Source organism: Theropithecus gelada, chromosome 5, assembly GCF_003255815.1.
Source record: "Theropithecus gelada isolate Dixy chromosome 5, Tgel_1.0, whole genome shotgun sequence".
In the NCBI taxonomy this organism is placed as follows: Eukaryota; Metazoa; Chordata; class Mammalia; order Primates; family Cercopithecidae; genus Theropithecus; species Theropithecus gelada.
In genome coordinates, this window is record NC_037672.1 from 106,551,505 (window position 1) to 106,563,724 (window position 12,220).

The 12,220-nt window shown below is 38.2% G+C and overlaps 1 protein-coding gene across 2 annotated transcripts in view; it reads right to left on the reverse strand.

Annotated features, from left to right (window-relative positions):
- COL25A1 (collagen type XXV alpha 1 chain) overlaps positions 1–12,220 on the reverse strand; it is a 506,768-nt gene that overhangs the window by 172,272 nt on the left and 322,276 nt on the right. The window lies entirely within an intron of this gene.

Genomic DNA, 12,220 nt, shown 5'->3' on the forward strand with positions numbered 1-12,220 from the left:
CAAGGAGTGCGGAGACGCAGTGTGCTCTGTTTTGTGGAACTCTGAGAACATGGGGTGTTCGGGATTCTTAGGAAGTGTTTGCCTTGGTCCAAGAGAGAGATGGTAAAGCTTTGAATTAAGGTTGTGCTAGTGGAGGCACAGGGAAAGTTCTAGATTCAGGAGACATTTCTCAGGTAAAAGTCAACAAGACTAGTTAACTGATTGGACACGGGGGCCACTAACAGGTGTCAACATGTTTTAACAAGTCCTACTCATTTCAAGGTTCACAATTTAGTGCATTTGCAGACAAACATTGGCCTAAGCTGGTTCAACCCAGATAAACACAGTAGTTCCACAGCTAAGTGAATCATATAGAGCTTAAATCTGGTTTTAGGGTTATATTTCAAATCCACAGTGTTGGCAGCTTCGGCTGGCCTAATTGGAAATAGCTGAGGAGAGAGAAAACATTCTCTATCATCACCATTGAGCAGAAGCAGCACAGAGGTAGTCATAACTGCCTCCCTTCAGAAGCCACCATTCTTCCATGTTAACTTCTGAATACAGGACACCTTTATCACATTTTCTTTCCTCTACTTTTTCAACTGTAAACTGAATATGGAATTACTCTATTTTAAACTCCACAAGTTTCCTAGTCTTTTAAAGATAAAGAAGATAGTCTGCTGTACAAGCTGTTCTCTAGCAGCACAGCACAACCTCAATGGTCACCGCACGCCTGACATGGGTCTTCTCTCCTATGTGCTCAGGCACAAGCAAACGTTATCAATGTTCACAATCTCCCAGGAAGGAAGGAAGCGGAATATCCAGTTATTCTCTTGTACAACTAGGATAGAAGCTTCAATTCTACTGTCTACTCCCTAAATTGCATGATGAACTTGGCTCATAGTGCCAATGACACACATATGCAAACCCCACACTTATAAGGAAACTGAATTTGGTACCACAGTTTCTTAGCAGGTATCCAAAACTGCAGAAAATCACATTGCAAATAGTATTAACAATTGAAAATCTAGTGTTTTACTTGAAAAATAGGGATCCTAGGTATTTAGGTGAGGATACATCCACTCTACTTCTGAAAAAAGTGTTTTATGTAGTACAGGTTTACTCCCAACTAGAATGTGAACATGTGTTCTTCCGAGTATTTACTTTCACCTTAAATTCATACATAGTTTTCTGTTTTACTGGCATATATTTTTTAGAGACATTTCTTCTTCAAACCACTACATTGTTTTATAGACTTTCAACTTTGCAAATAGCTTCAACTACAAATGTGAAAATTTTAAAGTTAAAAAAAGTTTTCTGAAAAAACTGATGTAAAATCATAGGAGTTCCCCTATAGTAAGTATAGATAAATTGTGTGTGTGGATACTTGTGTTTAATATCTTTTTAAATGCTTCAGTAAAAAGTTTAAAAAAGTGAAAGTATAATTTGAGAGCTACTTTAAAATGCAGTACATGAAATAAAGTATCTTGGTAGTTAAGAGCTTGAGTTTTGGAGTCAAACAGATGCAGACTGAAATCCTGGCTGTAATCACCTGTGTGATCTTTAAATGGTTAATTAATCTCTTTGTTCCTCAATTTCTTAATCTGTAAAATGGGGAAAACAATGCCCACTGTTTGGCTAAAATAAAATATTATACATGAAGCAACTTATAAAATGCCTGTCCTACCCATAGTATAATAGTAATTATCAAGTACAGACTCCATATTTTTAATATTTTAATTATCATAAACATAAAATAAAATTTCTTTTCCAGATACTTGACTTGAGGATAAAGAAATACAATAGATTTCCTGGCTAGGCGTGGTGGCTCACGCAGCACTTTGGGAGGCTGAGGCAGGCGGATCATGAGGTCAGGAGTTCAAGACCAGCTTGACCAACATGGTGAAACCCCATCTCTACTAAAAATACAAAAATTAGCCGGGCGTGGTGGCGGGCGCCTGTAATACCAGCTACTCAGGGGGCTGAGGCAGGAGAATCGCTTGAACCGGAGAGGTGGAGGTTGCAGTGAGCTGAGATCGTGCCACTGCACTTCAGCCTGGGCAACAGAGCGAGACTCTGTCTCAAAACACACACACACACACACACACACACACAAAATAAAACAAAACAAAAAAGAAACACAATCGATTTCCTAAACCAAAAGAAAATGCCTTGGGAAATGTCCTGGGGGATGGTTGAAAATATTTTGAGAATATGAAGGTCTAATATAGTCTACCTCTATCATTCAAGAGCTATTACCAAACAAAACAAATAAACTTCATCGTAGTTTTAACCACATTACTTTTATGAATAAAATAGACTAAACATCAGACCCTAAAACCACCTAGTCACCCTTAGCATAGAGTAGGTGCCCAACCAGTTCTTGCTGAATTGAAAGGCCCAGAAAGAAAAGAATGCAATAAAACTCTCAGTGTTCAAAGCAGCAACGTATAAAGAATTATAGAAGAACCAGATTCAATGTTGCTGCAGAAGAACCGTGTTTATTATAGTGTCAAACTCTGCTAAGCCAGGGAAGGGAATTATAGCTATAAACAGATTTATAGCTTCAGACTTTACACCTTTCAGTGTGCACTGAAGATTAAAAGAGACCAAGCAGAGGGGGTGGGTATAAACAGAAACTTTTAAAATATCAAAACCAGCCTCACTTACTAGAAAACAAATTTTTATGGCTATTGTTTTCTGAGCATTTTCCACAGTAAGATCCTAACTATAAGGTTTTTTGTGATGTCCATCTGAGCCCTGAACAAGGGACTATATGTGCCCATGATCAGTCTTAAATCATAAGCAGCTGCCATAAGGAAGCAATTAGTGGGTCTAGCACGAAAGAAAATTTAGAAAAACCAAACATTAAAAAAGGACTCTCAAAAGTAAGACTGATGTAGCTCAATGGAGTTAAAGGCTTATAAAACAGCAGGAATCAGGGACGCTCTCTCTGGTTTTCTTTTCTAACACAATGCAAATTAAATACAGTCAAATTACCGCTCCTGCCAATCAAAACCAAGGGGGCCCTTCTTCCTAGCATCATTCCTTACCTTAAATGTTTTAAGAAATTGCTAAAACTTCTTTGTTTAACTTTGATTTTTTTTAAACTTATTTTTAGAGGTCAAATAAAATGAACTCCATGGTGAAAGACTTGGAATCCTAAACATTCCTTTTGTCGAAAGAAAGTATCAACTTGCTCTTTTAATGCCCTAGTAACCCTGTGATTTTACAGCTAATGGTGCAATCTATCCTACAATGCTCTTACTGTCCTCAAAACGATTCAAATGTATTCAGAGATATGTTCATGTTTATACCTTGGGTTTAATCTACAATCATCAATTTCAGCATGTTTCCTAATATATCGTCCCAACATAATTTTACTTGGGCTACTTAAGAAACATTGTTTGCTGGTCAGTTCGATTCTTTGCTTCATTTGCAGTAGTATATAGAGCAATATAGGTTTTACGAAGGGCCGCTGAGCACAACACAGGATAAGGGTAGGATGTTCTGTGGAGTCTAAAGAGATACTCAGAAGGAATTAAAAAATGACTCTCAGATGAGGCTAGGAGAGTCTGACTCTCAGGGCTTGTCTACCATTCTCATTCTTCCAATGTATATTGGATCTCCCTCCTTTTCAGTCGATGCCTAAGATGATCAAAGGCTTTTAATACAAGCTTCTACTACGACACTCCCCATCTTCAGAGTCTTCTGTACCTTCATCCTTCTGTCTGTAGAGTGAAGGTAAAACTGTACCTACCCACTTCTGTGCCTGCTCCCCAGCCTTGCCCTAGTTATTCTTTTTCTCACTTGTCTCTTCAATCATTCCCATTCCCTTGGATTCTTCTCTATGCCCTTCAAACATGTTCTTTCGCCCTCTCCTAAAGACAAGGGGAAGCAAAGCTGACTTTGCCCATTACTCCCTCATTTTAGTGTCTTATCTTCTTCCTCACTGTCTCCCTAAACAATAGATAGGTCATAGAAAGGAAGTTGAATTAGAGGACAGAGAGGGAGGTAGCAGAATAGACGTCATATTTTTACAGTCTGTTTTGGGAAAAATAAACATGAGTTGAAATACATACTGATCTTGGGGACATTTCTTTCCATTAGGAAGAAGAAAGTTGAACTATGGGAAGGAAAACTGCTGAACCAGTCTTCCAGGCACGAGACAGGAGTTATCTCTGGCTAAACTAAAACCAAATAAACTGGAGTTTTGGGAAGATGGGGTTGACAAAACCTGTAAATATTCAGATTGCCCAAATCTGTGTCTAAACCTTTTTTGTTTTTTACTCTTCCCTCATCAGCTATGAAATATATACCCTTAAGGCTATAACTATTATCTGACTTATGTCCTAAATTCTTTTCAGGCTGCAATCCTGTATTCTCAACTGATCACCAGATGTATTAGCCAACATATACCATCATCAGCTCAAGTTCAACATTCTCAAACCAAATTTCTCAAATTTTGTTGCAAGTCACTCATGATTCTTGACTTTCCTATTTTTGTTAAACACAGTACTGCTCCTCCAAGTCTAAAAGCTTAGTATTATATTTGATTCACTTAACTTAATCTATTGCCAAGTCCTATAGATTTCATTTTCCACAAAATCCCTTGAATCTATGGCCATCTTTTCATGTTTCTTGCACCCTTGTTCCTGGATAACTGGAATAATCTACAAGCCTCTGTTGGCCTTACCTCTCCTACTCCATCCTACATACTTTTGTCAGGTTAATTTTTCTAAAGCACATTGCTGAGCATATCATTCCTCAACTGAAAGAATTTCAGGGGCCCATTTTGTAATCTACAATGAAAAAGTTGCCATAGACAACAATCTTCAATAGATGTATTTGGTGAAAGGTTGCTGGGTATCAGGTCAACATACCTTGACCTCCTGATCAACCATGTACTTCTTGATATAATGAACTAAGAATTATACTATACATTTATTACAGATTTTCCTAAAAGTTCAGCCAAACCTACTCAATCTTCTGAATGTAACCCGTAGTTTAAATAAAATAGAGAACATAGGGGAACAAGTTAAATAATACCAAAAGAAATAATTAGACAAATCCAGAACGTGGGACACTCTAAATATAGAGTAAATGTCCTAGAAAAACTAACTTCATGGAACAATAAGGGGAAGGAAGACCACTATAGAATAAGAAAGACTGAAGAGTTTTAATAATTAAATGCCAAGTGCAGGCTTTGGGTCTTGGTTCTAGCAAAACATCTGTAAAAAGACATTTTTTAGACTATTGGTGAAATGTAAATATGGACTGGGTATTGATATGAAGAAATCATTGTTAATTTTATTAGGGTTGATGATAAAATGGTGGTTATGTTTTCCAAAGCCTCTGTCAGTTAGAGATTCATATTTCAGTATTTGTAAACATAACGACATAATATCTAAGCTTCGCTTCCAGCAAAAACTAAACAAAACAAAACAAATGAGAGGAAAGGGATTCATAAAAGTAAGATTAGCAACTGATGTTTCTTGAAGCTGGGTGATAGGTCTAGGTCAATTTATGATACTATTTTCTCCTCCTTTTGAGAATCTTTGAACATTCCCATAGTAGTTAAATAATTTAAAAATTTATTTTAAAATGCTCTTCCAATTCATGCCAAATAAAGCATTAACTTCTACCTGTGACCAAAGCCTTCTATAACCTGCTCCTAATTTTCCTTTTCTGCCTTATCTTCCCCAGTTCTCTACAAGGAGCCTCTTCTCCAGCCTGTCTTCAATATCATCTATTCTCAGAATGACCTTCTCTCTATCTTTACTTACGTCCTTCTTCCTTCTCCTGAATAAACATTATCAATTGTCATTTTGCTTGGAATAGTTAAAGCATACCTTTCTTTTCTTTTCTTTTCTTTTCTTTTTCTTTTTTTTTTTTTTTTTTGAGATGGAGTCTCGCTCTATCGCCTAGGCTAGAGTGCAGTGGTGTGATCTTGGCTCACTGCAACATCTGCCTCCTGGGTTCAGACAATTCTCTGCCTCAACCTCCCGAGTAGCTGGGATTACAGATGCCCACCACCACACCTGGATAATTTTTTGTATTTTCAGTAGAGATGGGATTTCACTATCTTGGCCAGGCTGATCTTGAATTCCTGACCTTGTGATCCACCCGCTTCCACGTCCCAAAGTGCTGGGATTACAGGCATGAGCCACTGCACCAGGCCGTGGATACCTTTCTTAAACCTCTTACCAGGAAGCCTGAGCTATGAAGCTACTTGGGAAAAAAAATAGAATTTTGAGTTTCTGGAAGAAAATTTTGTTCTTGCAGTACAGTCCCATCTCCATCTCTCCCAGAAGCTCACAATCTCTATAGCCATCATTGATGACTTATATCCATGACCTCGCTTCCCAAAGCATTACCTGACTACCCTTTGAATATGTCCTTTCCCTATTTCTGAACTCCTAAAACACTTGTGTCACTCTTATGAAACTTAACTCACCCTGCTGGGAATAAGATTTGTTTCTTAATAAAATACTAGGGCCCCTGAGGGTAGGAAAAGAGGTACATGGGGAAACATAACAAACACTGACTTTGGAAGCCTTAATATATACTACCACATGACCTATGGCAGATGACTTAACCTCTCTGAACCTCAGTTTCCACATCTGTAACCTAGAGCAAAGAATAATTACCTCATATGCAAGTTGTAGAAAGTAATTAAAAGAATGTAGGGTTTTCTGTAAATATTACTTTCACTCCCTTCCTCTCAAATGTGTAGCTTTGTGCCTTATACATGGTAAATATCCAATAAATATATTAGCATATTTTCTGCAACAAAGGCCTTTAACAAGACATCAGGACCAAAATTAGTATTTTCTAAATAGCCTGATAGCAATAAAAAAGACACATATATCTGTGTACTCAACATGCTTCCAATGAGTGCTTATGAGGGTAGAGTTCAACTAGAAATTGTGCCTTTTGGGGTGACTACAATTTCTCATGTGTTGACTCATGACACTAAGTAAGAAGAGTTAATAGAAGAATAAAAACTTTGCACAGTCTCCTGGAGAGGAAATGAACAGTATTCAATGAAATGTTTTTCTCACATTTCAAACACAGGCAGACATCTTTGGCTCCTGTTTCCCTCCTCCCTGTGACTTCAAAGTTTCAGAAAGAGTATTCTGTTTTCACTCTCCCCACATTTTCCATACCGAGTCACTCCTTAAACAATGGCAAATGCTGCACTGAAAACCACCAGGCTACCGAAGTTACTGAATAACTTTCTACTTGCAAACCCAGTAACAACATTTCACATTCCGCATTCCTCCCTTAGCTTCACTGGCAACACTCTTCTGCGGGTCTTTGACTGATGAGGCTTTCTCAGTTTCCTTCCCTGGACCTTTCCCTCTTCTGCAATTCATAATTAACCCTATCCTCATTTCTGTCTTTTCTTCCCCTCTACACGCTCTCTGGGGTTCCCCTTTATTTCCACAGTGTCAGCTACTACTTGTCCACTCTATCCCACTGTGGTCTCTCTCCAGCACTCTGACTACTGACCACTCTACTTCTGCTCCTGGATGTGCTATTCTCATCTCAGATCATTATGTTCACCACAAAGACTTGGTAGTTTTCTTCTGAGTAAACCGCATGCACTTTATTCAGGGTCCTGCTGGCCCAAATTGGGACTGGATCAGTTAGAGGAGGCTTCAATCCAGATGAAGCTCCCTGCCAGACTCCTAGTTAGGCAAGTGGAGCAGAAGCTGGATTTCAAACTGTGCCTGCCCCTTGGCTGAGCTGCTTTGTGCAGTGCACAGTGTGCACAAATGTCAATGGTGGTGCTGAGCTTATTGCAAGGAGTAATGTTTCCTTTGCAAATGAAAAATTCTACTATGTTTATTTTTTTTCAAATAGCTCCATAGCTTAAGTTGCCAGGTAAGAGGTTTCAAGGAAGGCGTGCTGTAACTCTTCTAAGCAAAATGATAATTGATATTGACTTGACTATATCAATTATGGATACATCAGCTTTGACTTGTCTTCAATTCTGCGTATTTTTATTAAAATAAAATTTACTAATTTTGAATTACTATGATCAATTCTGCCTGATTTAAGAGTTCCAATAATTAGCACTGCATATACTGATCATTTGGAGAGACAAAAAACAAACCTTAAAGTGTACAGGCTAACATTAACTTGGTGAAAGATTAGACTCTTCTACACTCACTGTGCTAACAAGATTTAAGCATGCCCTACCCAAAAGAAAGAAAACAGAACAAAATGTTTCTGGAACTCTTTTTCTAACTACTATCATATAGCATTCCTCATTTTAATCTCTTACTATCCAAAAATTAAGTATATATTTAAAATGTGGTGTCAGTTGAAATGTCTGAAGATGTTCAGAGAGAAAATAAAATTAGCCTACCAAGAATTTTGGTTAGGATATAAAAATTGCCAAATAGGCCGGGTGCAGTGGCTTACGCCTATAATCCCAGCACTCTGGGAGGCCAAGGCGGATGGATCACTTGGGGTCAGGAGTTTGAGACCAGCCTGGACAACATAGTGAAACCCGTGTCTACTAAAAATACCAAAAACTAGCCAGGTGTAGTGGTGGGGCTGTAACCCCAGCTACTCAGAAGGCTGAGACAGGAGAATCGCTTGAACTCGGGAGGCGGAGGTTGCAGAGAGCTGAGATCACGCCATTGCACTCCAGCCTGAGCAACAAGAGCAAAACTCCGTCTCAAAAAAAAAAAGATTTCAAACAAAAGAATCCATAAAAATATATATGTGAAGTTATATCTACAGAAATAATATACATCACAAAATTTATAAATAAAATTTTTAAAGTTTGAAATATTTCAAAGTGAATTAATCCTATTTCACTGAAGAACATTTTGAACTAAAACTCTTTGCTCTCTTTAAAGAAAATTATACACACTGTGTGCACATAAATGCTTATTTTACATAGAGGGTCCTATGCTATAACGATATCTCACAGTGATCGGTGGTCCATGTATTTCTTAACTTTAATATTGAATTATTTATCCCAAAAATCTATACATTTTGAGGTTATTATTATATTAAGTGCTTTTCCAGCAAGTAAAGTACCACCTCTAAGGGCAATATCAAGTCATTATGGCTCTATCTCAGTATGAGTGCTTATGTGAGAAGGTATATATGTGGGTGCTTACATGTGCATAAATATGCCTTTACTAATAACAGTTATGTATGTGTGCCAATACACTGTTTTAAGTGCTTCATTAGGTCATGTATTAAGTTAAACGAACTATTTTCATTTTGCATTGAAAAACTGGAGGAAAAAAGTTAACTTGTCCAAAGTCATGCAGCTCATAAGTGGTAGACCACAACTTAAACCCAGGTACCTACCCCTGGAGCCCATACCCTTCACCCTGTATGTGTTTCATATGCTATTGTACAAATAGACTGCTAAAAGCTGATATTTTCAGTAGGCTCAGAATTTCATCATCAAATGCATATAAAATTATCATTAAATCTGAATGATTAAATATATACATTTATTTAACAGAAATTTATTATGCATTTTCTATAGATCAGTATTGTATAAAGATGCAATAATGAGTAAATTCAGGGAGTGATAACAGCTTCTACAGATGCAAAACATTGTTGGACTAAGTTAATTGTTCATGAAATGCTATGTGTTATTCACCTTTATTCAGGCAGAATTGAGAGGAATATATTTGATAGAAAACATAGCATTAAGTAGGCAATAGAAATTCTTCAGCTAATTTCAGTGAGAAAAATTCTAAGATAAAAGTAAACTCTGAGATGATACTATACCATTTAAATACACAAATGATCATGTAAAAATAATGAAATATGGATTATAGTAAAATAAGTAAGCCATTATACCATGTGTACTCTTAAAGACATAAACTATCTAGAGTACAATGGAGTTTTTCGTATTATATTAACCATCTACTTCATAAAATATCAAAAACTCTAATATAATAAGACTTTTATTATCATTCTCTTTATAATGTAACCACCACATAAAATATAAATAACAGAGAATGATAATACTTTGCAAGTCTAGCATGATTTCTTTGGGACAGACAGACTACATTCTTAGCTTAATATGACAGTTCTATTGTGTAGGGAGCAAAATATTTTCTGCACACACATGCACACATATGCATGCAAAGGCACATGCTTTTTGAATTTCTTGGAGAATGTATATTTACTCCCACCCTCTGCCCCCAAGTCAGGCTATACGATCTGAAAAGGGCTGGATTGGAACACAAACATGAAATATGGGAATTTCTAAAGTGTTAGGTTAGAAGGAGCTTAGTATATAATTAAAAACATATGAATAGAAAGTTAAATGCTGCCCCAAATATAATATTTTATTCAGGAATAATTTCTTTATAAGGCACACACAGCTTGAGTTTTGTAAATTTTAGTACAATACTGTGAAATGAAATGAATGATTAGAATACACACACAGAAGGAAGCAAAGAAACATTTGGGGGAAAAGGCAAAGTGACATCCTCCACTTCTTTTCAAGAGCATCTGAAAAAGTACAAATGGCAGCCTCAAGTCTCTGTGTGCAGTTGTCTGATGGTATTTGCTTGTGGTTTCTCTTACATTTTTTTCTCACTGAGTAATACAGAATTACAACATGCATAACACTTTAGTCCTCCAAATTCCTAAGGGAATTATATCTCCTTTATGTTCATGCAACTCTGAAAGAGAGTTATGAGGCTTTGAAACTAACAATTTTATGCAAAAGAAATGGCCTTAGAATGGAAGGCCATTAATACAATGTCCCACTATTTCACTATCCTCTGTTGAAGATACTGACGGGGTTATTTGGGCCAAAGTCATGGTCAATATATCTTGGTAAAGAATACAGGATAGAATCCTGAGAAACTTTTAAAATATGACTAGTTTCTACAATTTTTATCAAAGTCTTTATTAGTGGAAGAATATTGATATCTAAGCAATATGGGGTTGTACACAACCACCGTGAACTACTTTCTATGACAGTCCTAAGAAAGCCAAGCCTCGGACCCCACAAATAGTTACAAAATGAAATAGCATATCATAAGTATGGCCCTGGGTTAGTACTGTTTATTTTCACCACAGATTAAATATCGATATAAATAAACTACTATAATGAAGGAAACAAAGGTATCCATACTCCAAACCATATGGAAGCAACTTAATTGAAACTGTTAAATGTTCAGTAAAGTCTCAGGCCTTAAGAACCTCAGAGATGTTCCGGGAGCGGGGCACTCAAGATGGCTGAATAGGAACAGCTCCAGCCTCCAGCTCCCAGCATGAGCGACAAAGAAGACAGGTGATTTCTGCATTTTCAACTGAGGTACTGGATTCATCTCACTGGGGTGTGTCAGACAGTCAGTGCTGGTCAGTGGGTGCAGCCTGACAAGCGAGAGCTGAAGCAGGGAGAGGCATTGCCTCACCTAGGAAGCACAAGGGGGAAGGGAATTCCTTTTCCTAGCCAAGAGAAACTGAGACACACAACACCTGGAAAATTGGGTAACTCCCACCCTAATACTGCGCTTTACCAAGGGTCTTAGCAAATGGCACACCAGGAGATTATATCCCACACCTGGCCCAGAGGGTCCCACACCCACGAAGCCTCCCTCATTGCTAGCACAGCAGTCTGAGATCTAACTGCAAGGCGGCAGCGAGGCTGGGGGAGGGGCACCCGCCATTGCTGAGGCTTAAGTAGGTAAACAAGGCCTCCAAGAAGCTCTAATTGGGTGGAGCCCACCGCAGCTCAAGGAGGTCTGCCTGCCTCTGTAGACTCCACATCTGCGGACAGGGCACAGCTAAACAAAAAGCAGCAGAAACCTCTGCAGATGTAAATGTCCTTGTCTGAAGGCTTTGAAGACAGCAGTGGTTCTCCCAGCATGGAGGTTGAGATCTGAGAACAGACAGACTGCCTGCTCAAGTGGGTCTCTGACCCCTGAGTAGCCTAACTGGGAGACATCCCCCACTAGGTGCAGACTGACACCTCACACCTCACACGGCTGGGTACACCTCTGAGACGAAGCTTCCAGAGCGAGAATCAGACAGGAACACTCGCTGTTCAGCAATATTCTATCTTCTGCAGCCTCCATTGCTGATACCCAGGCAAACAGGGTCTGGAGTGGACCTTAAGCAAACTCCAACAGACCTACAGCTGAGGGTCCTGACTGTTAGAAGGAAAACTAATAAACAGAAAGGACACCCACACCAAAACCCCATCAGTTCATCACCATCATCAAAGACCAAAGTCAGA